The sequence below is a fragment of the Perognathus longimembris genome, chromosome 25 (assembly GCF_023159225.1).
Source record: "Perognathus longimembris pacificus isolate PPM17 chromosome 25, ASM2315922v1, whole genome shotgun sequence".
Classification (NCBI taxonomy): domain Eukaryota; kingdom Metazoa; phylum Chordata; class Mammalia; order Rodentia; family Heteromyidae; genus Perognathus; species Perognathus longimembris.
This window is the reverse complement of record NC_063185.1, coordinates 23431568-23453423: the sequence shown is the minus strand read 5'-3', so window position 1 is coordinate 23453423 and position 21856 is coordinate 23431568. Positions and strand designations below refer to the sequence as shown.

Here is a 21856-nt window from a genome sequence, read left to right as displayed (position 1 = left end):
AGACGCGGGCCGGGAGCACTCTGATCGGAGGGGGATGGAGGGCTTCGCTGGCGGCCACTGCGTCTGGGTAGGGGAGCCTTTCTCAGGAAATCAGGGGCTGCACTTGGACGAACAGGTGCAAGGCTAATTGTGGGCTCTCCCCGCAGAGGGCCCGCGTGGCGGGGGGTCTTTGAAACGTTCGCTGATTTGATTGTGGAACTCAACCCCCGGGAGACTCTTAATTGCATTCCTAGAGGTTTGAGCTTTCGACGAAAATTACTTAAAACAGAGCTTAAGTGTCAAACCGGAACGACGCAATGTGCAATTGGAAAGGGTTGGTTATTATTTATTTATTTTTATTTGAAAAAAAAAAAACAAACCAACACACCACCGTACGCTGACTCCTGGCTGCTTCCTGGCGGGAAGTTCTGTCGGGGGCTGCGCGGGGCCGGCTCTCGTTCTAACTTATCTCCCGCGGGGCTGGCAGGTGTGGGCTATGTCAAATAAATTTATTACGGTCTGCGCTAATAATGAAAATTGTGGAAAAGCTAGATGAAAGTGCTCTACAGCCAGCTAATTTGAAGCTACCTTACTAGACAATAACAAGCTCCTAACAGTTTTTTTTCCTTTTTTTTTTTTTTTTAAAAAAAACACACTAATTATGTCTAATGTTCCTTGTCGCATTAGCTTTCATGGTAATTATATTTCAAAACTTTTGCAATTAGGGTGCAGTTAATATTGTGGAATATTGCAATTATTTTTCATTGTGACACCTCTATTGAAAGCTGGTGGCATAATGATCACATTGTTCAACTAAATCAGAACTGTAGAAATATGGCAAATGAACCAATTACACACTATTATTTCTAATTACAGATAATGTCATTTTCTCCGCTTTTGTCCAAAAGAATTTCTCAAACACAGATATCCCAAATTCTCTTATTTGTAAAGACTCCCTCGCTTCCTCCGATATTAGTACCCCGAGTGCTGAATTCACAAAGGTGTCGTGGGACTTCCCGGTCCTCCCCTTCCTCCCCCCGGCCCCCCTCCTGCGGGGAGTTTACAAGCCAGGTGTTTTCACTGAAAACGCTCCCCACGCCCAGCTCCTGCCGAAACCAGTGTGGAGTTACCTCCTTGAGATCTGTCACGGATACGAGCTCATTCTTTTCTTTCTTTTTCTTTTTTTGCTGGTGCAGGTAGTGGGGCTTGAACTCAGAGCCTTGCACTTACTCTACTTCAGCTTTTTTTCTTTGCTCCATGCTGGTGATCTTCCCTGTGAACCACACCTCCCCTTCTGACTTTTTGCTGGTTCATGGGAGATAAGAGTCCCTGCGATTTGCCTGCCTGGGCTGGTTTCGAACCCTGATCCTCTGCTCTCAGCCTCTGGGATCACTGGAGGGCTTGATGTCATGTTGACCGTGACCATGAAACCATTCATAGACTCAATACCGATGGCTCTTTGTCTTCCTATGATTACGTATTGTATGACAACGACTTATCTTATGAATTGCAGTCCACTCTGCCCCCAAACTAGGGTCCTGACCGGCACAGGCCAGACATTAATATCTACAGATAAAGAACTAAATGAAAAGGAGTTGCTGGGCCTGGTCACCACACAGCCCCTGACGGGAGGGGACCGTCTGGCCTGGCCAGAGGCTTTCTAGAAAGGACTAGACGGTCTCTGAACTAAAGCCACGACTGTTGTAGGCGACCTGGGTCCCTGGGTCACCACCTCAGTCACTGAGGTTGACCTGTCTGTGGGCTGGGCTCTCTTTACACTCAGGACACGAGAATTGTCCCAGAGCCAGACCTGACCACTTCCCCAAGGGAGCCAGTGTGGCCCATCCCGGGGGGGGGAGGTGTGGGGGGGGTGGGGTGGGGGGGTGTGGGGGGTGGGGAATGGAGGGTGGTGGGGGCTGGGGGGCCAGTCTGTGTGGGCGGAGCTGGTCGTGTGGGCGGGGCCGACCACATATGGGTGTGGCTACCTAGCAGACAGGGAAGCCCCTGGTGGGCGTGGCCATGGAGGTGGGCGTGGCCACCCCGTGTGGGCGGGGCATCATTGCTGCCTCTCACTGTCCTGGAGGTCTGCACGCACCCTTGGTAGATTCTAAGCGCACACTTAGGGCACAATCCCTAGTGCTGGGAGCGGGCGTTTACAGAGCCAGGATTAAACTGCCCGGCTATGTAACTGAACTGCTTCCTCAGTGCAGCTCCTAACTGGGTAAAAAGCAGCCGGGCTTGGCACACTGAGGACCTGGGGGCGGCTTCTGCCCCCTGTGCCGGCTGGGCTCCAGGGGCACCCCGGGTGTTGTGAAGGCCATGAGCGAATCCGAACCCCTGGTGATGGGCAAAGGGTCCTAACACACAATATCTGACTTGGAGGCCGCGCGTCTCCCCTCTTTCTGAATGGGCACCCCGGAAATGGGCTTTCCCCAGACAGTGACCGGGGGCTGGGAAATCTCCGTAGTCCAACGCGGACAGCCCGGCGCCAGTGGCCCAGGCCTGCAATCCCCGCTCCTCGGGAGGCTGAGCTCCGAAAGCCAGCCTGGGGAGAAGGGTCGGCGCGACTCTCCTCTCTGGTGAACCCTCAGAAAGCAAAAGATGGAACTGTGGCTCGAGGGGCAGCGTGCCAGCCAGCCACGAGCGAACACTCTCAGGGACGGAGCCCGGGCCCTGGATCCCAGCCCTGGTGTAGACACGCCCGCCTTCCCCCATCCACCCATGTGTCCTCTCAGGTTTGTACCACGTAGGGAAACAACGTCTCCAACTTGTCACGAATGAGCCGCGAAATCAAAAGATCGAGACGAGACTCCTCAGCCTGCTGCCCTCTGCCCTGCCCTGCCCGTCCCCTCCGCCTGACGGCAGAGCAGGTCCTGACCTGGGGTCACCCCCCCACCCCCACTTCCCTGAAGCTGGTCACTGTCGGTCCCTCCGCTCACCCCTCCCAGGCCTGGGCTCTCCGGCTGCTTCCCAAGCGAGGCAGGAGACATGCCGGAGCCGAGCGCGGGGTCCCCCCCCCCCCCCCCGCCTATTGGGAACCATCTTCCTCTGCCACCGTCATAACCAGGTAGTGATCAACCCAGTCTGTGGCTAACAAGAAAACCAGCAGATTGAAGAGCGGGGCCAGTCCTACGCGCCTTCCGCTCCAAGAGCTCATCTGCACGGGTCCCCGGTCTCCCCGGAAGTCACCCGGGCCCCATTTCTCCGGCCCGATCCCCCTTCCCAACACAGGAGATGGTGTCTGAAAGTCCCCAGGCTCGGCGCTCATGATCTCAATCCCCAAATCCTACGGTGGAACGGCCCGGGTCTCCAAACAAATAGAAATAGAGAATTTCTTATGCCAGATTGGGGGGGTGGGGAGGACAGAGAACCCACACCAATGGTTTCTCTGGCGTGCCTGGGAAATCAGGTTAGCACTCAGAACTGCCATTTCCACCCCCGCCTTCTAGAGACTTCCTCGTTCCACCTCCCGAAAGCCGGGAGTCGCACGTGTGGAAAGGGCTTGGATATTTCGTGTTTTTTTCATAATTACAACACCCAGGAGTCTGGGGGCTGGCTCCTGGCTTGGAGGACGGTCGGAGGGTGCTGGAAGGTTCCGCAGTGCAGGGCCTGCTTTGGTGGGACGTTTCTGGAGAAGTTTATCAATCCCTCATCCCTCTGTCCTCTTCCTCTTTTGTTTTTTTTTAAGTGGGCTGGGGGGACACAGACAGAAGGAAGCAATGTGGAAGCAGGCGAGGGCCGAGCTTTGGGGTACACGCGTGTTGCCTGGCGGCATTAGAGCGCAGTGCTAGCTGCGTTCCGAAGGCCTTCCAGAGAACCCCGCGAGGGGATGTACACAGGACCTGCCAAGCGAACCTAACACGTGTTCTTTTCTTCGTGTTCTCTTTGCTTGAGTATCAGCTTGTCTTTTTCACATCAGAATTGAGTGCCATGCTTTTTCCTCTCTATCATTTGCCCAGAGCTATGCAGTCTGCACTGGAAACCTGCTTTCTGTGCCATGGAACATTCTGGAACCACCCAGAAGGTGCCATCATCCCCCGGGACAGAGACTTCCACCCTTGCTGGCTTCACAGCCACCTAGAAGACTGCTTGCTTCCTGCGGGCTGCACACACCTCTCCCGGCACCCAGGCTGCCCCGTTTTATCCTGTGTGGCCTTGCGCATGGCCCGCCACGCCTCCACGCCTCAGTGTCCCCATCTGCATACGAGGTGGGTACGGCTGCTCCTCCAAGGGTGGCTGTCCGTTGCACGTACTTGCCCGAGAGCCTGTCAGGTGTGGGTGTCTGCAGTAATACACGCAGTCAGTATGAACAATCTGAACAGCGACAGCATCTCTGACATGGCACCGGATTGTCGCATCGTTCCCAACCCCGGAGGAAAGGGCGCCAGCCAAGACTTAAAGAGCCAGCCACGCAGCCTGCAGATGTGCTGGGATTCCCCAGACAGCTTGTCAAGACCTGGTGGCCAGGTCCCACGCTTCGGGGTGGGACCCACATGGTAGACCCCAGGAAAGGAGAGGATCAGCATTTCTGGTATGTTCTCAGGAGCGACCCTGCTGAGGCTGACGTTGAGGGACCAAACTCCGAGGGCTCTGGAGTCACACGCGCTGATTGTCCTCTTCCTCGAGACGGCCTGGCGCAGACCCACGGGGTCTGCGGACTCCTCAGGCACGTGCTTAGCATCGGCGCTCTCGGCGGACGGTTCTCGGAGCTCAATCCGGACTACCGGGGGTGGGAGCAGGGTCGTGCCATCTCTCCGACGACTTTGCCCGCCGGGAAGGACTGGGCTTCCTTCTCCGACTCTGCATCCAGGTGTCTCATTCAAGCCAGCGCCCGGGTGAGGCGGGAACCCCAGAGCAAGAGTGTAGACAGGCCAGCCTCCGGGCCCCGGAGAGCCGGGGGCTTTGCTCCCCGCCCAGTGGGCCCTGTGGGTTTCACCCTACCCACGTCTAGCCGCCCGCCCGGCGGTCTGTCGCTCCATCGATCGCGCTACACAGTGAGGTATCTTGTTTCTAAAACAAGGGCCCAGGGAGCAACCACGGCAGCTCTCACCCACACAACCAAGAATGTAAATGCTGGGATCTTCCTTCGCTGGGAAGAGTGTGTTTTTTTCCTCTTTTAGTCTCATGGAAGGTTCAGAGTCCACCTGACCTGGCCGACAGATAAATCTGTATTCAACATTCACCCCGAGGCGCCACCGTTGTAATTACCATTCTTATCCGAACTCTGCAAGCTTTGTGGCGAGGAAGGAAGATGAGGAATTTAACTTGAATGAGGTTTATAAAACTCGCCCCCCCCGCCCCCAGCACCTGTATGACAACCAGTTCTTTAGCTAATATTGTTTTTGTGCTGAAAAGCAAAGTTTACCAGGGCTGTCTTCGCTTTGAGCACTTTATAATTACGGGAGAAGGACAAGTCTCTGAATGTTAAGAGAGAGAGGGGGGGGGGTGGGATCCCCAGTTCCGTATCAGTCCAACTAATGGTGGAAATGAGACTTAAGAGCCGTATGAAAGAGGAGAAATTGGATGGGTCCTCATTGCTTGCTAAATTGGGGGGAAAAAAGCCGCTCCCAAGCCCAGCGGCATCAGCTCCTCCGTCAGCGCGTCCTCCTGGTGTGAGGGCGTGAGTTTGGCAGGGAGGCGAGCGGAGCCGCCTCCGCCCTTTGAAGCGGATGGAGCGATGGGGGCACAGAGCGGCGCCTCCGCCGCGGCGGGCCGGCCAAGTGGGGCTCCTTTGGGGTGGTGATCAAGATGCATGTGGCCATCACTGAGGGACGCGCGCAGTCGCCCTTTAATCAGGCTGGGGAAATGCACGTGGCAGGCTATTTTCTGGACGCTTAGCAAGGGGAATAAAGCAGGCATGATTCTGAAGGTAATCCGACTCTAGCCGCTCTGGGAGCTTCCACCCCGGTGCTTTTTTTTTTTTTTTTTTTTTGAGGTGAGGGAGAGAACCAGTGATGAAATTAACCATCGAGGTAAAGAGGGTTTCTGGTCCACTTCCTAGCAACTGGCACAGTCTCCAAAAACTATTCACCGATAACTGTAAGCCTGAATATAGGCAGCGATGACATGCTCAGGTTGGGAATATTCGTAAACAAAAATCCCCCTGAACTTGCGTGCATAGCCCCCGGCCAGCTTGTCGTGAGCAGGTTCTAAATTCACTTCCGCCTCGTCTCTGTGGCTGCTTCACCTCAACAAGGAAAGGGGTTTAGTCATCTTGTGGCTCTGGCACGGCAGTGATTGGGTCAAATGATGAAATGACCGGCAGGCCATCTTCCCACAGAGCCGGGATTACAGGCATCTGGGACATGGCTTATTCACCGGGATGGACAGGAGCTGGTCTGTTTGGCTTCCTGTCCAGGCTGACCTTGAACTATGAGCCTCCCGGTCGCTGCCTCTCCCCTGGGATAGACAGGATTCCAGGTGTGAGGCACTGTGCCTGGCAGCTGTGTTCTTCACAGTGCTTCCACTGTCTAGCTTGGGTTTCCTTAAGGCTGAGGGCCTGGTTGTAGTTACTTCTGATTCCCCATTATGCTATTTAACGTCCGCAATGGTGGATGCTCTGTGAATACCGGGGAAAGGGGAGCCCGCCGTTCCCACCGTGTGAGGATGGCAGCAGCTGCGGGCTCGGCAGGCACCTGCCGGCGTTGTTACAGACCGCCTCCGCCGGTGAGAGCCCAGCGTTAAGCCGGGGCCTGGGCTCAGCGTGAGCAGACCTGGCCCGGCGCCCGTGAGGAACCCGAGCCCGCGGAGTCACCACGTTCAGCGCGGGGCCCGGAGCGCGGCCGCGGGTGAGCGCAGCAGCTTCCAGGCCTCCCAGGCGTGTGCGGGGCCCGGGCACGGCTGGAGGTCGGGGGCTGGATCGCAGCACCGGCGGTTCTCGTCCCTGCTGCGTGCGGGCGAGTCGGTCGGCTCGGCTACACTCCTGTGGCTCAGTCCCCTCCGTGAGAGGAGGCGGAGGGAGCACGGAAGATCCGGAGGTCTTGGACCCATTCGGCATTTACCACCCTCCCTGTGTGCGCCATGTAAGTTGAGCTCCAGAAGTATCCAGGAGGGAAAAGGGGAAGGGGAGGGGGCGGGAAGGAAGGCTGCCCAGCCAGCTGTAGTTTAGAAATAAGGCACCTCGTCTTCTTGAGAGTTTCAGTGCACACAGCATAGAAAAAGTTCTAAGAGGGTGGTGCCATTTTCCCGCCTCGATTTTGTATAATTCAGTTTGTCTCCAAGGTTCTTCTCTGCGCCCTTTCCTCTCCTCTCCTTTCCATCCTTCTTCCCACTGGGCATCCAACCATCTATCCACCCACTCATCTACTCATCCACCCACCCATCCACCCATCCATCCACCCACCCATCCACACATCCACCCAGCCATCCCCACTATTCCATCCATCCATCCATCCATCCATCCATCCATCCATCCATCCATCTACCTACCCATTGATTAATCCAAACATCCATCCACCCACCCATCCACTAATCCAAACATCCATCCATTCATTCATCCATCCATCCATACATCCATCCTTTCATCCATAAACCTCTTATTCTACTTTCCTTTGGATCTTCCTCCCTCCCTCTCTCTTTCCTTCCCACCCCATCGTTTCCCCTCCCTCTCTGAGCTGGTAGAGAGGAGGCAACCCCTTGGCTTCTGATAATTTAGGACACCACCAAAGGACAATTTCACAGTGGATTTGGGGGGTAAGCCATGTTCATTTCAGGTGGAGTTTGGAAAGAAGTATTTCCTCCAGGATTTCATTAGAGTAACATACTGGATATTGGAAAAACATCCGAGTGCGTTTGTCACTACCCAAAGTGCTTAGGAAGTGCCCGACACCCTTCCGGCTTGGAGGATGGAACAGACAGGGTGGGGGGGGGGGAGAGGACTGGCACGAGGGGGGAGGGGGCTGGCGTGGGGGGCAGGGGAGGGGCGGGAGTGTGGACAGAAGTGGTAAGCATGGGGACAGAGCCTTGCGCACTGGGGAGTGAGCCTGTTGCCCAGGGCCTGGTCTTTCTGCGGAACCCCAGCCTGGTATTGCTGTGGAGGGAGAAGGATGGGAAGAGCTGACGCTCTGGGTGCTCATCTCCGGCCACATCATATTGTAGTCGCCACAGTACGTGTCCATAAGACTTATTAAGTGCCCTGGTATGGCCTCTTTTTGTACTAACTTTTGCATCTTCACGGATGCTGCTCAGAACCATCAAGGACCAAGGAAGAGACCTCCCCCTCCCCACCCCAACGCCCTCCCCCTCCCCACCCCAACGCCCTCCCAGTCACCGGCGATTTCTTCCTAAGCAACAACAACACAAACAGGGAGAAGACAGGACTCTGGCCCTCAAGGAAGGGACCCCCCAGCCAACCACCTGCAGGGCCAGGGTGGCTCGGTAGGGCATGAGGTGTCACCGTGGCCGCTCCTAAGGGGGCGGTGCTGAATCTTTGCACAGGAGCAAACACCTCCTGTCAGCCTTCACAGCTGGGGGGGGGGGCGAGCTCGTGGGCACCCCCAGTCGGCACCGAGCACAGGATCCCAGACAGCGAGAGGTCAAGGCTGACACCCCAAAGCCACCTTCAGTCACTGCAAGACCCAATCCTGCTCACGCTTCAACCTGAACTTGAACCAGCCTCCTGCGATGTCCCTCAAGGCGTGGGAACATCTCTTCACCCTGTATTTCCTTCTCTACCATCTTCCCCTCAAACACTGCTGTCTTGAAATGCCGCTTTATAAACCAAACGACAGCAAAATCAAAACACCCAACACAAAACTTGTCATAAACCTTTTCTGTGGCGAAGGAAAAGAGGGAAAATGGAGCTGGCATGAAGGTAATTTAAGAGTTGTGATAAACCAAGAGGAGCCATAAACGGCCCCTAGAAACCCACAAAGTTAAAGAGGTTGTTCCTTTTTGTAAAAGAAGTCTAATTGGACACAGCGGGGAGTCTTGATCCAGGGGCCTCCTTGTTTTATGAGTGGAATTCTCTGGCACGATGTAAAACGTGGAAGTGTGAGCTGAGTTCTATCAGAGTTGATCAGTTCCCCTCTTTCTGCCCGTCTTGGCTTGGGGTGATCCTTGAGCAACGGAAGGTGGTTATGTAAAAACCATGAATGTCAAGAAGGTGAACTGCTTCTATGCTACGCCAGGTGTCGGCCCACCGTGGCTTCGAGCTGACCACCTTGTTTGTTCTTGCGTTCGACATACAGGGAAATCCTCAGAGCAGGAAGAATCGCTCTGAGAACCCCCCCTCACCCCCAAACGGCACTGACCTACCCCCGTACCGCCTCTAGGGAAATCTCGGGGCGAATGTCACATGGAGTGAGGGAATTCGAAGGGCCTGGCTCCAAAGGGAAAGGGTGCTCCTGCCCCGGTCCACATGGAGCATCCTTACAATTAAACAATAATGATATCCTGGCCTGCCCGTCTCTCCCCGTGCAAAGGAGAGCATCTCCCGCACACATTATCTTGAAGTATAATTATCTCTGCGTTATAAATGGCGAGGCTAAAACACAGAGAAGTTAATTAAACAACTTGCCCAGGGTAACAACAGTCCAAGTAGACAAAGGAGCAGCCACAGACTCCGGGGCTCTTAAAGAACAATGACAGAGATAAAAAGACAGGCAGAGGACCAGCCCCTCCGCGCGGCTGTCGAGGGTGCCGGGCTGCCCATCTCGCTTAACCCTCTAAGTGTTCTAGGACCCCCCTAGGCATTTCTCCCTCTAACCGTGGGCCCTGGATAGGAGTCCAGCTAGAAAAACGAAGAAACCAAGAGGGATAGTGGGAGGGACCTACGGAACCTGTCTGCTCCAGCCACCGCCCCTCTCCGTAAGAGGAGCCCGCCCGCCACGGACTGGCTGCCAGGTGTCCGCTCAAGTGTGGTTGGAAGAGCTATGGGGATCTACGGAACAACCAAAGACCCCCGAGACCAAGATGGAAACCAGCTTGGTGGGGGTTAGTCCAAGTCCAACGCGAAGAGCAGAGTCACTGGATAGACATTTAGGCATCATCGGTCTGTCTGTAATCTACCTTTTTATTTATCTACCTGTCTATATCTACCTTTATGTATCTATCTAGCTACACTTACATATCTATCTATAATCTAACTTTTTATCTATCTAGCCATGTTTTCATCTATTTATGCATCTATACCTTTTAATCTAGCTGCATTTTATCTATCTATCTATCTATCAATCAATCAATCAATCAATCAATCAATCTATCTACCTACCTATCTATCATCTGTCTGTCTCAACATCATCTATCTTTTTACATTTTTCTTTTTATCCACATAGTTACATTTCATCTATCTATCCATCCATCTATCCACCCACCTACCCATCTACCTACCTACCTGCCTGTCTACTTGCCTATCTATCTATCTACCTATCTATCTATCTATCTATCTATCTATCTATCTATCTATCTATCTATCTATCTATCTATCTATCTGTCTGTCTGTCTGTCTGTCTGTCTGTCTGTCTGTCTGTCTGTCTTTCATACAACAGAAGACAACTAGGTCATCACTTAATCTATGTGACTATACGGGAACACTGGATATACAGAAGAAAAATAACAACAGGAGAAAGCCCCGGTGGTAGAGCAGATCGGGCCTGTGGCCAGTCACTGAGTTTTTCTGGTCCGGAGGCGGAATCTCTGACGTGGGGGTGCGGTGCACTGCCCGCCCGTCTACCAGAGCGCATCTGAAGGGCTGTGCACAAGAGGGCGTGTGAGGGTGTGTCCCTGCTGTGCGTGTCACCGCTGTGTCACCGCTGTGTGTGTCACCGCCGTGCGTGTCACTGCTGTGTGTGTGAGGGCGTGTCACCGCTGTGCGTGTGAGGGCGTGTCACCGCTGTGCGTGTGAGGGCGTGTCACCGCCGTGCGTGTCACTGCTGTGCGTGTGAGGGCGTGTCACCGCTGTGCGTGTGAGGGCGTGTCACCGCCGTGCGTGTCACCGCCGTGCGTGTCACTGCTGTGCGTGTCACCGCTGTGTGTCACCACTGTGTGTCACCGCTGTGTGTGTCCCTGCTGTGCGTGTGAGGGCGTGTCACTGCTGTGCGTGTCACCACTGTGAGTGTCACCGCCGTGCGTGTGAGGGCGTGTCACCGCCGTGCGTGTCACCGCCGTGCGTGTCACCGCCGTGTGTGTCACCACCGTGCGTGTCACCGCTGTGTGTCACCGCTGTGTGTGTCCCTGCTGTGCGTGTGAGGGCGTGCCACCGCTGTGTGTGTCACCGCTGTGTGTCACCGCTGTGTGTGTCCCTGCTGTGCGTGTGAGGGTGTGTCACTGCTGTGCGTGTCACCACTGTGAGTGTCACTGCCGTGTGTGTCACCGCTGTGAGTGTCACCGCTGTGCGTGTGAGGGCGTGTCACCGCTGTGCGTGTCACCGCTGTGTGTGTGAGGGCGTGTCACCGCCGTGCGTGTGAGGGCGTGTCACCGCCGTGTGTGTCACCGCTGTACGTGTCACCGCTGTGTGTGTGAGGGCGTGTCACCGCCGTGTGTGTCACTGCTGTGCGTGTCACCGCTGTGTGTGTGAGGGCGTGTCACCGCTGTGCGTGTGAGGGCGTGTCACCGCTGTGCGTGTGAGGGCGTGTCACCGCCGTGCGCGCCTGGGTTTCCCGTCTGCGGGAAGGGAGGCCGGGGTCTGTTTACACGAGGGGGAGGCAGCGAGGGGATCAGAAACAGACGCACTGCCTTCCCCGTGACGCGTGACCCCTCTGGACGTCGCGTGGGCAAGAAAGAGAAACACAAGCCAGATAAAAGTAAAGTGCCGCCAGGCATGGTGACCGCTCCCTGTGGACCCCGGGCCGGGGGGAGCCAGGCACGGGAGTTCAAAGCCAGCCTCAGCAGATAGCCGCGTGAGGAACGGTCTCGCCCCTCGCTTTGCCGTCGCCGGGGCCCGGGATGGCAGAGTAAGGACAAGAAAAGCGTGAACGCAGAGGCCTCCCGGTGAAGGACGGGGAAGGCTGGAGTCGGCCCCAGGGCCGCGGCGGGGCAGGCTGGGAATTTTAAATCACTGCACAAGATCGGTCTTTCTTTTCATCCTCCGGGTGGTTTATTCAGATCCCGGAGTTTAAATATTAACGACATTGCGTTCCTGTGCTCGCTTCTGGCTCTCTTTGTCAGTCAGACTGCACAATTCCATCTCCCAGAAAAGCTCCCCCCCCCTCCCCCCCCCCCGCTCCCCGAAACGCAGCCGCCGCGCCGCCGTGGGGCCGGGCTCCTCCGCCCGCGCTCGGGAAACGAAACGCCCCCCTCCGCACAGCCGCCCCGCGTCTCCGCCGCTGGCGTCTCTGCTCTTCTTCTTCCCGTGGGGGAGTTTGAACTCGGAGCCTTGGACGCGCCAGGCCGGCCCCCGCCGCCGCGGAGCCGCGCCTCCAGCCCCGGTTTTCCCTGGTTAGTTTTAGGGTGCCCGGGGCGAGCGTCCCCACGCACCGTCGGCCTACGTGGACGCTTCCTGCGTGCTCCTGGGTGGCGGCGGTGAGCCACCGCGTCCGCCCTCCCTGCTCCAGTGACGGAGTTGTGTCGCCGGGGAAGCCCCAGCCTCAGCCCTGACTTGACGTGCGCGATGCGGGGTGGCCGGCTCGGCACCGCGGCGACGCCAGATTTCTTCCCCCCCCCACGGCTCCGGGGTCGCCGGCGTGTCAGCCACACTGCGCCCACCGACGGGGTGCCATCGCGCCTTTCGGCCTCTCCTGCCCGGGATGGTTTCGAACCACGATCCCCCTGCCCTGGGCCTCCCGCGTAGCCAGCGTGACGGGTCTGCCGCACACGCCCGGCCTCTCTGGGTTTTCTTTGGAGAGCCATGGCGTTGCCACAACATCACCAATGGCCTCCGATGTCACCTGACTTCCCCGTGACCCCCCACCCCCGCCCCACCGTCAGAGGCCTCGGGGGCGATGGCTCCGCGGGGGAGGACGCTCGCCAGCTCACGTCCGCCCCAGCAGGTGCTAAGTCATTAGCACACACGCCTCAAGAAGCCTCCCTCGCCTCTACGCGGTGACCGTGCCACGCGGACACCGCGCCTCGTCCGCGTGCAACTGTTAACGTGCGCTCCTTTAAAAATGTTTAAATCACAACAAAAAGACAAAAAGAAAAAAATCACGGCCGGCCTACACCGTCAAGCAGCTCTACGGTGTTTGGTTTGAAAATAGCAACCTTCTTTCCACCGCCACCAGCGTTCCTTCCCTTTCCCAGCAGAAACCGCGCTCACCTTTTTAGTTTTTTTCGGCTGACTATGTTGGTGTTTATCTCCAGTTCTATAAATAACGTGCTTGGCTGCTGCGTCTTGTGACTTCGATGTTAGGCGTCATCTGGTGGCTTCTCACCGCGGAAGCTGCGGAGCCGGGCTCGCTGCCTCCGCCCAGCCTACGTCGTCCCCTTTCCGGGCCCCCAGGTCTCCTCCCAAGCTCAGATGCCGCACTCCACTCCACCCCCTGGCGCCCAGACAGAGGCGCCCCGACCCCAGCCGTGCTGAAAACGATGACGGCTCCCCGCCCCCGACCTAGCCGTAAATTCTCCACCCAAGTGTCTACGTGCGCAGCGTTCTAGACACTGGTTTCTTTAGGTCAGGTTTTCTCATTCGTTTACTTTTGTTTTCCCGCCCGAGACCCAAACTCAAACTTGGCATCTGACGCTTTCTTTGCTCACCGGCTGGCGCTCTGCTACCTGAACCGTGCCGCCAACCCCTCGGTCAGGTTCTTCTTGTCGAATTTACTACTGACCCAGCGGGTTAGGCAAGTGGCTTACCCCCTCGGATCCAGTTTTCCCTTCTTCAAAACGAGGAGAACAACAGTATTACAACCTCGCGGCCTAAGGGGGCCCGTGCTTCCCAAACAGAACGCCACCGGCGATAAAGGAAGCGACGCTCTGGGACTCATCTCCACGAGCTCCTGACCCGGGATTCGAGTCCGGCTGGCCGTCCACAGCAAATGAACTGCCGCGTGTGGAAACCGTTGGGACAGTGGCTCTCAGACAAACAGCCCTTGAGCTAGGGTCCTCGCTGTGCACTCAGGAGACCGAGAGCTGAGCAACGGGGTTCAGAGCTCGCCAGGGCAGACCCATGACACGCAACTCCATTTCTAGTTAACCGGAACCAGGCCCGCGTGGAGGCGGGACCCAAGTGGTAGAGCACCATTTGTCCGTGTAAAAGTTGAGTGAGGGGGTGAAGCTCTGAGTTCAAGTCCCGGTACTGGCAATAAATAAATAAACCCTCAGAGGAGTTATTTAGGTAGCACCAAAATAATAAGAAAAAAAAACCCCACAGGAAATTAAAGGAAAAAAAGACGGACAAACTCCAAAATGAAAATCTTTTGTACTCAAGGACGACAGAACTAGAGAGAGAAAAAGGTAAGGTGCCCGACAAGAGGAAACATCCACCGCCATGGATCTCATAATAAGCCAGCGGCACCCGAATATAAAAAGAAGCCCTGCCGCTGGCTCCTAACAAGAGAGGCCAAACGATTCAGTCAAAAACACCGGCCTTCTCCGCGAAGATGCACGAAGGATGGACACGGCCCACGGAAGGCGTCCCCTCCCGTCCCCAGATCACGACGCGTGAGGGGCCCTCCATCCAACCGCCGTGAGCGCGGCGGGGCGCAGAGAGGACCCACCAGAACCTTTGAAGGGCAGGCGGCCGGGCCGACGGGGCGCCGGGGTGCGAGACGGGGCGCCCGTGTGTAGACGGTGTGCCTGTGTACAGACGGGGTGTCAGTGTACAAGACGGGGCACCTGTGTACAGATGGGGTGCCTGTGTACAAGACGGGGTGCCTGTGTACAAGACGGGGTGCCTGTGTACAGATGGGGTGTCTGTGTACAGACGGGGTGCCTGTGTACAAGACGGGGTGCCTGTGTACAAGACGGGGCGCCTGTGTACAGATGGGGCGCCTGTGTACAAGACGGGGTGTCTGTGTACAGACGGGGTGTCTGTGTGTAGACGGGGTGCCTGTGTACAGACGGGGTGCCTGTGTACAAGACGGGGTGCCTGTGTACAAGACGGGGCGCCTGTGTACAAGACGGGGCGCCTGTGTACAAGACGGGGCGCCTGTGTACAAGACGGGGTGCCTGTGTACAAGACGGGGCGCCTGTGTACAAGACGGGGCGCCTGTGTACAAGACGGGGCGCCTGTGTACAAGACGGGGTGCCTGTGTACAAGACGGGGCTCCTGTGTACAGACGGGGTGCCTGTGTACAAGACGGGGCGCCTGTGTACAAGACGGGGTGCCTGTGTACAAGACGGGGTGCCTGTGTACAAGACGGGGCTCCTGTGTACAGACGGGGTGCCTGTGTACAAGACGGGGCGCCTGTGTACAAGACGGGGCGACTGTGTACAAGACGGGGTGCCTGTGTACAGACGGGGCGCCTGTGTACAAGACGGGGCGACTGTGTACAGACGGGGCGCCTGTGTACAGACGGGGCGCCTGTGTACAAGACGGGGTGTCTGTGTACAAGACGGGGCACCTGTGTACAGATGGGGTGCCTGTGTACAGACGGGGTGCCTGTGTACAGACGGGGTGCCTGTGTACAGACGGGGTGTCAGTGTACAAGACGGGGTGCCTGTGTACAGACGGGGCGCCTGTGTACAAGACGGGGCGCCTGTGTACAAGACGGGGCGCCTGTGTACAAGACGGGGCGCCTGTGTACAGACGGGGTGCCAGTGTACAAGACGGGGCGACTGTGTACAGACGGGGTGCCTGTGTACAAGACGGGGCGCCTGTGTACAGACGGGGTGCCAGTGTACAAGACGGGGTGCCTGTGTACAAGACGGGGTGCCGCACACGGAGCCGCGGACGAGTGGGCCGCAGGCGGGGGCAGGCACCCCCCCGGCCACGGGGCGGCGTCCACAGCTCCTCATCGCGGCCTGGGGTCCCTGAGCGCTGAGCGTCCGGGGGCTGGGGGGTGGGAGTCTTGGGGGGAGGGGTCTCTGAGAGCCACGGGTCACGGGGGGCCCACGATGCCTCTCTTCCCCGGGGGAGAACGCCACCGAGATGGCGTCCACGCCCTCTCCAGGGGAAACTCAGGGCTGAACAGTCTAGAAAGAGCTGGGGGGGGGTCCCCAACTATGAGCGGGCCTGGTTAGAAGGGATGCAAGGAACTCAGAGGCAGAACCCTAGAGCAAGAAGCCGGCGGGGAGGTGGATGGACGGGTGGGTGGGTGGATGGGTGGATGGGTGGGCATCAGGCTCATTGTTTCCCAGGGCTGGGGAATGAACGCACAGGCGCGTCCTCTAACCGCTGAGCTTTCCTCCCGGGCCGTGGGGGCTGATTTTGAGGCCCCCTCTTCATTTGGCATCACTCGGGTTGCTGCTTCGTATCCGGGGGGGGGGGGGAACGGGCGCGGTTCCAGGCCCAGCTCCGTGGGCTCCCAGGGCTCCTGTGCTCTGGGGATGGCTGAGGGGGTCCTGGCGGAGATGAGCCCCGGCTTTCGGGGGCCAGTTCAGCCCTTCCCGGGGAGCAGGCACTTGGGGGGGCAGCCGTGCTCCGCTGAGGGCCTGTTGGGCGGCACGGGCGTCTGCGTTGACGGGTGTAGACGGAGGGTCAGAGCCGGTGTCTGGGTTTTGGTGCCACCCGCTAAGGAAGGCACCTGAGCCGTCCGCCCGAACTCGGCAGCCGGGGCTGAGCTGGGCTTGCACGTGGGGTGGGGAGGTTTTCTCCCCTCTGTGTTGTGATGGCGCTGTCTCTGAGAAGGGGGCTCCTTGGTGGGGGCGGGGGTGGAGGGAGGGACTGTGACGCGTGAAAACCCTGGGCTTGGCCAATGGGAAATAATAGCCATAGGAAGAGGGTAGGAAATAGTGGGGATTTTTGGTTGTTTGTTTGGTTTGGTTTGGTTTTGGTTTTGGTCTTACTGTTGCCTACGGGATGAATGTTCTAGAAGGCATTGCCTTCCCCGTGAGAAAAAGACCGAGGCCAACCTGCTTCCGGATCTTTAGAACACAGCACGGCGGGCCACAAGAACAACTTTTGAACTCCGGTGTGAGCGTGCCGGCCAAGCTCTGTGCCTGGCGTCTCAGCACTTTAAACGCGTGGCCAACACAGCTGCCTCTTGACAGGATCCCCAAATTTTCCCTGGGACCCCCAAACCTGTTCCATAGGAAACACACACACACACACGTGCTCACACACGCACACACACACAGATGCACAGACATACGTGCAACAAGTACTCTGACTTCAAACATTCTCGAGGCCAAGCCAAAGTCATGAATTTCAAACGCCCGCCCATCAGCCAGAGTTCTGAACGCCCCCCCCTCCCGCCCCCCCAAACCCCTCAGATCCTGAAAAACCAGGGCGAGAAAACCCCGCAAAACTGAATCTTCACCCCCTCCTCTCTCAGCGGAAGATGAAATCGCATCATCGTGGCTCCTGTGTGGCATGGAAATGGACCTCCATGTATCCTCCGGCCTCGCCGAAGCTCAAAGCCGCCGGTGCTCTCCCGAGAGCTGAAAAGCGCGTCGTGGAGCCGGAGGGTCGATGCGATTCCTAACGCACAGATCCGCTCTGTCCACCCAGAGCGGACCCGGCAGAGGCCGGAACCCGTGGCCACGTCCGCCACCAGGAGGGGAATGGCGGCGTCGCCCGCAGCCTGGGCCAGTTTGGAAACCCACGAACTCCCGTTTGGAAATCAACGCCGCTCGGGGTATCCATACGCGCATAAAAGGATCTAGCGGCTTTTATTATTTTTTTAAAAAGCTCATTTTCTCCTTAATAATTGTCTGTTTTTAAAAAGCTCTCAGCAGGTGCACCTCCTTTCAAAAAGCCTCTTGTCCTTCAAAATACAATATTCATCACGATTACATAGTATGAAATAAAAAGCAGCCAAACATGAGCGAGGGTGGTTCAATTAAACGCAACATAATCTCCGCAGGAGAAATAAATAAATAAATAAATAAGGACGCTAAAATCAGGTTCCGCGGGAAGGAAAAAGGGGAAACATATTTCCACATATTTTTAATTATATAGAATTCCCTCAAACACGATTTTTTCATAATATATTCCATTAAGTTAACATCGTATTTGAAGAAAGAGCATTTTCCGATTTCATTTTAAGCCTGATTTTGAGCAATTACAGTGTCATTGTTCCATGGTAGAAAGGTTGAATTCATTTACTGTGTGGTTGTGTTTCCTGTGATTGATGTCTCTTCTGCAAATGGTAAACCAATCACCCCGATGATGCAATGTCATTTTAAGAGTGCCATAATCACATTTCTCTCAAACGAGAAGCTCTGATGAGTTCTAATAAAGATTTATGGTAGATTAAAGGCCTTCATAATATCAACAATGGATTGCTCATTTGATGAGAGATTTGATTAGGTAATTTTTTTTTTTTTGGGAGAAAGAATATGAGTTTACTAAATATATCGGGCCTGGCTTTGAAGAAGGGCACGGGCCCCCCGCCATTCTCCCTAGCAGAGCAGATCGTTGTGCACGGGGCAGGTCTTCCCTGATTAGAAGGGCGAGGCTGCAGGTGGACCATGTCCATGGATGCGGCCCCAACCCCGCGCCGCACCGCGCCTTCGGAGCCCCCCCCCCCCGGGAGGCGAGCTCAAGAAGAGCGCCTCGCCAGTGCCGTCCTCCCTCCGTGGCTCGAGGTCGTCCCTGAGCGCCAAACACGCCTACACGCTTACACGCTCACGTGCACGCCCACCTTCCACCTGCCGCAGAAAGCCACGTCAAGCCGGCGCTGCCGGAGTCCGGGGCCAGCGGCACCTAAGGCTCGGGGAGTCGGAGCAATCACGTCGAGGGTCCCCACGGAACCGACACCCGGGCCCGGCCCCGCCGCCCCTTACGTGCCAGGGAGGAGGCGGAAGTGGGGGTGTTGCGGGAGAGGGCGCTCCCCCCAACGCCGGCCCGGCCACTCGGGATTCAGCCGAGGGAGCGCATTCTATCACAAAACCAAGGACGTCCGACGGGAAGCACGCCCGTGACAGGGATCCCGAGAGGCATGGGAGCCGGGCACCCGCCCGGCGCCGGGTCACGAGGCTGGGACGGGAGTCGCAGCCACACACGAGGCAGCGGAGGCAGCGCGCCAGCTGCTCGGGGAGGCTCGCCCCGCACACGAGCGTGCTCTGCCGCCGCGCCGTGGGCAAATTCCCTCCACTGCAGGAGGCCCCACGCCTCTGATACACACGCACACGCACACGCAAATACACACGGACACAACCCAGTCACGGACGCGTGGCTCCCCAATGCCAGGCTCCCCCAGGACAACTCTACTGTGCCCTCTAACACCCCCTCTCCCCAGCTGGCCCTCGTGGCACTGTTGTCACTTTGCTTGGAGGCCCAAGACGGTCAGGTCATGCACACCACAGCACACAGTCACAGACAACAGGCAGAGAGAGAGAGAGAGAGAGAGCGCGCGTGCGCGCGCGAGTCCTTACCGCCGCCGGAGGTTTGCTGGGGCCCTGAGCAGGCTCTGAGCAGGTAGGAATTGGGGGAGAACTCCTCATCGGGATTGGTGTCCATGATCTGGTGAGAGGTGTTGCTGTCTAGCAAGGGCATCTGGCAGCTAACGGGCGGAGGATTATGGGAGCTGGGCAGCTGGGCAGGTGGGAGGAGGCTAGACGAGGATGTAGGTGGGATGGGTCGACCTGGGAGAGAGGACAGAGGGGTCAGAGGTCAGCAACGAGCTTCATGACAGCATCCCAAGACAGTCGCGCCTAAACCGGCTCACAGGACATGTTGTTTGACCTCTTTGTGAAATGGACCAGATGTGCTTCTTTCAGAGTGGTTTGATGGTTGGCTCTCCAACAGTCTCTCTCTCTCTCTCTCTGTATATAGATATTTCATCCATCCCTCCATCCATCCACACATCCCTCCCTCCCTCCCTCCCTCCCTCCATCTATCCATCCCTCCATCCCTCCCTCCATCTATCCCTCCCTCCATCCCTCCATCCCTCCATCCATCCATCCCTTCCTCCCTCCATCTCTCCCTCCCTCCATTCATCCATCCATCCCTCCATCCCTCCATCCCTCCATCCCTCCCTCCCTCCATCCATCCATCCCTCCATCCATCCATCCCTCCATCCCTCCATCCCTCCCTCCCTCCCTCCCTCCCTCCATCCATCCCTCCATCCATCCATCCATCCATCCCTCCATCCATCCTTCCCTCCATCCACCCATCCATCCATCCCTCCCTCCCTCCATCCATCCATCCCTGAATCCATCCATCCATCCATCCCTCCATTCCTCCATCCATCCATCCCTCCCTCCCTCCCTCCCTCCATCTCTCCCTCCCTCCCTCCCTCCCTCCATCCATCCCTCCCTCCCTCCATCCATCCATCCCTCCATCCATCCCTCCATCCCTCCCTCCATCCATCCATCCATCCCTCCATCCCTCCATCCATCATCCATCCCTCCATCCATCCATCCATCCCTCCCTCCATCCATTCCTCCCTCCCTCCATCCATCCATCCATCCCTCCCTCCATCCATTCCTCCCTCCCTCCATCCATCCATCCATCCCTGCATCCATCCATCCATCCCTCCATCCCTCCATCCCTCCATCCCTCCATCCATCCATCCACCCATCCATCCACCCATCCATCCATCCATCCATCCCTCCATCCATCCCTCCATCCATCCATCCATCCATCCCTCCATCCATCATCTTGTGGCAGTCCTGGGGCTTGAACTCGGGGCTGGGGCACTGCTCCTGAGCTTGCACTCTGCCACTCGAGCCACAGATCCACTTCCAGTCTCTGAGTTGTTAATTGGAGACAAAAGTCTAAGAGAATTTCCTGCCCAGGCCGGCTTTGAGCCATGATCCCAGGGTGACAGGTGTGGCCACCGGTGCCCGGCTAATGTCAGGTGATGTGTGTTGGCTCGAAGCCAGGTCACATCACAATTGCCCCAGCCACACACCCCTCCAGCACGGCGCCACCTCCGTACCACGGCCCTTCGCTGCTTCTCCTACCTCCCTCACCCCTAGCCCGGGGCGCTACCACACCCCACCTGGCTCCCGACCGTCCAGCCCACCGGGCCACTCAGCCTGCCAACTGATTCTCCCCTCTGCCACTGCCCAGTAGTCAGGGGCCTGCTGCTTCTCTGGTCTGCGTTTCCTCCTGGGAGCAGGGGTGACCCGCTCTGATTCCTTTCCTGGACGCGAGAGCCACTGTCTGCCTCTCAGGCCTGTCCTCAGTCCCAAAGCAAAGCACTCGACACGCAGCGCAGACTCAGCCCGAATCTACTGGCTGGGGGTGGGGGGTGGGGTAGCGCGGGGGGGGGGGGAGGAAGGTGAGAAAGGTCTTATTTGCCCGGCCCTACTCTGTGCCAGTCAGTGCTATGGCTTTGCACACCCAGGTGTGTGTGCGTGCACGTGTGCAAATTCCTAGGAGGGGGAGCAGCCGGCCCAGCAGCAGGCGAGCCGGCTTGCGGGAGGCCCGCCGTCCGCTCCTCCTGGGCGTCCTCCGGCCTGTGCCCGGGGCCCTGCTGCCCCCGCCGGGCCGGGTTCCCGGCAGCCTCGCTGCTGGGCCAGGGGGACGGCGTCCGTACGGCCCGGGGCCACGGCAAGCGCGGCTGGGCGGCCGCAGCCGTTCCACTCCAGAGTGAGTCCCCACCCCGTCCCCGGAGGGCCCTCGGCCAGCCGCCCGGAGGCCTTGTTCTGTCGGGACAGGATTACGGGACAGACAGGTCCTGGCGTGTCGCTGCCCCTTTCCTGCCATGCTGGGGGAGCTCCTTCCGCGCGGGGTGCCGGCACCCCCAGGCTTGGGAAATTCCTCAAGCCCAAGACTGGCCTGCTCCCCAATCAAACAGAGCAGACTCGCTCACCCGCGACGCTCGGTCATTTCACCCAGGTAGGTGACATCAAGCGTCCCACTGACCCTGGCAGCCGGCAGAGACCGCCCGGCTGTGCGCACGGGTGGGGGTGGGGGTGAAGAGACCCCCCCCCCCCATGAAGATCAAAG

The 21856-nt window shown here is 57.6% G+C and overlaps 1 protein-coding gene across 1 annotated transcript in view; it reads right to left on the bottom strand.

Annotated features, from left to right (window-relative positions):
* The window catches only part of LOC125342018 (teneurin-2-like), an 89103-nt gene extending 69566 nt beyond the window's left edge, over positions 1-19537 (bottom strand). The window contains exon 1 of the mRNA XM_048334153.1: positions 19333-19537. The gene's annotated coding sequence lies outside the window, so the exon portion shown is untranslated. The remainder of the gene's footprint in view (positions 1-19332) is intronic.
* Positions 19538-21856: the final 2319 nt, after the last annotated feature.